The following is a 6236-nucleotide window of genomic DNA, read 5'->3' as shown; positions in this document are numbered from 1 at the left end:
ATATATATATATATATATATATATATATATATATATGAGTGATCATTCCTAGTTGTCATGGATATGCGCGCAGTGATTCCGATTATGTAAATACTCAAATCGTTCTTTATATAATTCTGAGAAGAATGCAGTATTATTTCTTGAATAGTGCGTGGATACTATTTTATGGTGCCATTTGAAGCGAGAAATAATTAGTTTGGATTTTAAATATTGACACAAGACAAGGTTTCCATGATGCTACAGACGACGGTCTTCAACAAGGGAGGTAGTTTTGTGATGACAATAAAAATGGAGTACCATACGGGTACTTGCCCGTGGATAAGTAAAGAATTTCCAGCATGGCCAAACTTTTGGATCTGCTTATCTGAGATGGGATTTTTTTACCGCAAGGCCAAATATTTGGATCAGTAGAAAAGCATATTCGCTTTTTATGCTAGACACATGCATGTTCGTGTATTACTACGCAAGTCGAGACGAACAAGTTCAGTACGTTGCCACTTAATAAAAACTAAGTTCTTGAATATCAGTAAGGCTTAAAAATACATTTGGTTCGGGTAACCCGACCCTACTTACGGAATAGGCGCCGACCCTACCGTTTTTATAGTCAGTTTAAAAAAAAATGGAAAAACTAAAAAAAAAATGTATATATATTTTTTCTAAATTGCTTTCCACTTTGTTGTTGAAAACCTTAAATGCTTATACAGAAGATTACTTTAACACCATTCTGATGAAATGACATTCTTATATAAAGCCTAATAAAAAAATAAGCCTACCTACCCTACCTATTTTTTAAAAGGATGTAACCCTAACCAAACAATTATTTTTAGGCCTAAGAGTGTTCTATTTATTGAATTGTGATGGCCGGTTCCATGTGCTCATACACCCCCCTTCATTCGTATCATACCCAGTACATCTTAGCGGTGTGAAGAGTTTGGTTTGTGGTTTGAGGACAGGTGAGCGATATCAGACCTTAATGTAACTCTTGGAAAATGTTGAATCGTGTTTAAATCATGTTTTATATCCCCTGACACAGTGTTTGTATACCACGTGATAAATGACGTTATATATGCTGCGTCGGAAGGCAATAATTTGCTTAAAACGAAGACTTAAATCAAAGGTAACTGTTCATTTACAAAACCATTTTAAATGAAACAACGGGCAGTCTTTGCCGCTTAAAGAGCCCCACAATTGTTTTGATTCCGAAATTTGATGAGTTTATTCGTTTCTTCAAACACTTCGACAAACCTGTTTCCAAAATAATGTTTTGACAGTGCTCCGTCAGACGGCCGTAATATGAAACGGGTTGTCGAAGTGTTCAAAGAAACTAAACTTGCAATCAAATTCTAGTTAAAGACTGAATGTGTAAATATTGCCGTCCGACGTAGCATTTATGACGCAATTTATCACGTGGTATACAAACACTTTGACACATAAATCATACCTAGAATTAAGAAGGTAAGCTGAAATGCCCATGGGGTGAAATTATTAGTATGTTCCATGGCCTAGAGTGTAAGATAGGTTTATTCCGACCCGAGCGTAGGGTGTTTTGCGGAAACGAGGTTTATCGAGTTTCCGCAAAACACCCTGCGCGAGGGTCGGGATGAACCTATCTTACACGAGCGGCTATGGTAGATGCGTTTTCTCCCACCTCAGTTAAACAAGATTAAGTAAAAATGTATTTTTTGCTGGAACTCTTTTGTGCTTAGTGAAAATAATTGCGTATAGCACGTGGTTGTCGTGGATATGAACGCAGTGATCCAGTTAATGTTAATAGTCAAATCGGTCTTTTTAAATAGTTGTAATGAGAATGAAGCATTATTTCTTGAATGATGCGTGAAAACTGTTTTATGGTGACATTTGAAGCGAGAAATAGTTAATTAGCGTTCTAAATATTGCCATAAGACAGGATTTCCTTCATGCTACTGACGACATTCTTCAACAAGGGAGGTAATTACAATGCGGTGACCATTAAAAAGGAGTTCCATACGGGCATTTTATCTTCGCCCGTGGGCAAGATAAGACTATCTAGCATGGTTAAATTATTGGATCTACGTATCTGAGGTGGGAGAAATAGAGCGCATTTCAAACGAGCTACCCGACGCCTGATGTTAGGCAAAAAGCTTGTTTAAAGCTGCACCCACACAGACTGATTGTTTTATTTGTGTCTTGGGCTGGGCCAGTTTTTGCCTAAATGTCTGGAAACCAGAGATATAAGACTGGTGACAAATTATCAGATCGCAGTTTTTATATTTAAGTTTGAAAATTGATGATGGTTAAAAGCGTTACTAACGCTTTATGAAAAATGAAATTTTCGGCTGTTAAACAAACAATTGCATTTTGTTTTATTGTGATTCCGGTACAGTTGATTTTCTTACAGTCTTTAATTTTCTAAGAAATGAGATTGGCTGCAAATCCTGAACAAAAAATACTGTCTGCGGTTGTTCCAAGATCAATCACGCCTGGCAATCATTGGAGTCACAACATTCATGCGCTCCAACGCGTCTTCCGTCGTGGTGCCAATGAATTGAAAATAATGCAAATGGTAAATTTATTTTCATTTAAGAGGTTTAAACAAAAACTAATCGAAGCATGAAGTTCCGCACATGACGAACTAGATGTTGCATTAAATAAAGTTCTGGAGAAAAATCAAAATTTGTCTAGAACATGCATAGCACGCAACAACTCTATGTTGACAACGAAATAACATTGGGTTTTCATGAAAAGTGTTATTGTTCCGTAGTTTAATGATACATAAACAATTTGTTCGTGATAAATAGTAAACACGAAATGTACAGTAGACAACACAAACATTTACAATACATAATTAAGTGGAATTCAATGTAACCATGAACTCTTTCCGAGAAAAACGATCCGTCGTGAACAAAAAGCTAGCTTTATATATCAAATCTAGTGACTAAAATATCCTTCAAAGGTTAACAACATAAAACAACATGTCTTCTCTTGTTTAACCGTTTTGTCCTACGCACCCTCACAAAATTTAGCACTACACGATCCTAGGCTATTAAAAAGGGCGTGACCCACCCCCTTAGCGTACCCATTCGTTCCCCATTTTCAATCCTGCGTTACTAGAATTTGAACCAAATCATGCGAAAGTGGTGAGTTTCTGCGTACCGTAAGTCCGTATCATTTACTGGAAATCCAAAATCATTAAACACTGCGTACAAAAAGGGGAGGGTCACACCCTCAGAAATATGTACAACAGTATTTGAAAACAAAACAATATCTCTGTTATAACGGCAAATGTCAGTTTTATAACACTCATATCCTTCATTGATTTCCTTTGAGTGAAACTGTGTAGAGTGTAAGACACACGCACGCATGCACACACGCAAGCACACACACTCAAAAACTGTGCCAAAAAAGGACTGGAATGTAACTAGTCTGTGATTAACAATTAACAAAATTGAATGCATTTTAAAATGAAAACAAAGTTTGTCTGTAATTTCAAAAACCAAATATGTATACATATGCTTTTATATCAGTTTATAACACTCGGTCATAATTGAACAGCTTTATTATAAAAAAAACACACATACTTCCGTGCAACAAAAAAAAACTTCCATGCAACGCAATCGAAACAAATTGTCATGTAAAGGCCTAGTTTAAGCCTTCTATATGTGACCCCCCACAATAAGTCTATAGTACACAACCTCTGTGTATTGATCTTCATCTAATTGCCTTGTGCTCTTTTATCAGATCACCGATCTGTGCATCCTTAAATGCAGTTTTAAGGGTTTTATTATAGAAATGTACCCTAAATGGTCATGAACCAATAAACAAATACACAAGGAAATTGGCCCCTACTGTCACACCAGTGCTATTAGCTGGAGATGCACAGCAGGGGACTATCATGCGTAACATTAAACTAGGCCTTTAAGAATCTACTGCATAACAATCAGAACAAAAGACATCAGCGCAGCAACGAGGGTTGTTGAAAAATTGATGACGATGTTGTTGGCTTTGTTACATAAATTTGTGTTGCAGTAGCATGTCTCGGATGACGTGATACCATAGTTAGTTGTGGAACAACCCTCAGACTTGTACGTCTCAAGACACTGCCGTGTTACAACTGAAATAATTCGAATAAACAAACAGTGGGCCAACTTCATTTATACAATGTCGGCATATGAGGCGGTAACAACATGACAAACAAATTAACCAGTCCTGCGTTTAGTTAAGGCTTTTTAGTTGTACTATTTTCTTGGGTAAAGCGTTCACATTTTCTTTCACTGCTCATTAAACTCTTTCAAATGACACCAAACTATATTGGGTCACCAGGTCTTATGAGTTTCACATAACTATACATTAGGTACCAATTGAAGGTAAATGTATATTTAATGCATAAGGCATTTTGCTCCAAATCAATGAGAGGGTACCTTTGGTTTCATTGGCAACACGTGTTCGATAGAAGTTACTAGAGAGGTTGCGTTGCACGACGTGTGCATCTAGTAAGTGTAGCTACATGTTCGAGTAACAGTTGCAGATGATTTTAAACATCGTCTGCGATACTACTCTTTAAACTTAAATTCAACGTATGACTACTGCTTGTCCCTGTAGTCGTTTTTGCATTATTGTTTTTATAAGGTCGCTGATAATTGCATAGACAACTTTCCATGTGCTGTCATGCAGCTCATTTTTACGTGTTCAATGAACACATACCTTGATGACGTAGTGCGCGAAAAGTAGACCACACGTACACGTACCCGTTCAAGTAGTGTTTTACGCCATCTATACTAAAAAATAGAAAAATAGCATCGGCGAACACAAGCTGACCGACTATCTATTTTTAGAATAATGACCTTACCTCCAAGGACCTTGACCTTCTCACACGTGAGGCAGTTCCTCTGTTCTGTGACTGAGTCGTCTGTGAGAACTGGTGGGTCATTGCACGAGCCACCGGAGCCGCCCGCTTGACACTCGTAGCAGCTGAATGACGTAGCTGTTCGTACTGGGAATAAAGCAAAAATGACGAGGTCATACAGACAGTCAATCTGAAATCTCGGCCAATTTTCTTCGAAAAACAAAACGGCAGCATTGCCGAGGTGCTCCGATTGACTCACAGTAACCTGAAGGTGTGTCAGACGAACAATTACACTGGGAATTACAGAATAACAGACGACTAAACTTGAACAAAGATTATGGACGAACCCAGGATTGTTCATCTGAGGGTCGTTTGTATGTATGCATGTATTTCTTTAGACCTTGCGGTCAAGGATAACCCGTGAAAGTGCAAGCACTTACTTCCAACGGGGTCCCTTGTTTTTTGCTGAAGGGACAGCACGCTGAAGAGATAGTGGTGGGATACAAGGAAGTCCGGGTGCGATACCCTAGCTCTTTTTCAAAGAGACCCCTTGAATCTTTTTCCTTGTTCGGTGTAAAGCACCGATACGAGGGGTACAACTTTCCTGGGTTAAACCAGTACTGAGTACACCACTTTTCCAAGCACTACCCTTTAAATGCCGAGCGCCAGGCAAGGGAGCTACTTGTACCAATTTTTAACGTCTTTTGGTATGACGCGGCCAGGGATCGAACCCACGACCTCCGCTCCGTATGCGGATGCTTAACCACTAGGCCACGGAGACGGTTCACTCTGAAAGGTGTAACCTTTTGACCTTCAGAACCGAAATTTATTTGATAAAACGTGCTGGTAGGGGTTTGGGGGTACTCACCAACGACAATTTAAACAATTGAAAAGTCCGAAATGGTGCATTTAAAACTTATTTCTCCTATATTGAAATAATAATTTATCTTGGAGGATTTAATCTGGAGTCGCTTGTGAAGATCCATGTTGAAAGTACAAGAATCATTATCAAACAAATACTAGGCGCGAGACAGACACGGTTATTAGATATAAGTATATGTAGGTGTAGTTATGGTTGTTATCTGCCATTTCGAAAAAAACACCTATGCAAAAACACGTCAAAGAAGAATTGCCTTGGCGTGCGTTCGTATGTTCAAGCATGTATACCAGAATACTATAAATATTAATACGAAAGCAACACATTGCCGTGTTTTTACCTTTTTAGGATAAAAGTCGCTCACGAAAACATGAAAGGGCGCAAAAAGCGCAAAATTAATATATATCTCGATTTCTCTTTCGATTCGGCGCGTTCTCTCCTTCAGTTATTTTATTCAGTACTGGACGTAGACCCGTCACGCGAAACCAACCAAACTGCCCCTTCGTTGTGTTTTGTATGGAAATCTAACCAGTGAAA

Source organism: Mya arenaria, chromosome 9 (assembly GCF_026914265.1).
Source record: "Mya arenaria isolate MELC-2E11 chromosome 9, ASM2691426v1".
NCBI classification, from domain to species: Eukaryota; Metazoa; Mollusca; class Bivalvia; order Myida; family Myidae; genus Mya; species Mya arenaria.
The sequence above is the reverse complement of the archived record's forward strand: the minus strand, read 5'-3'. Positions refer to the sequence as shown.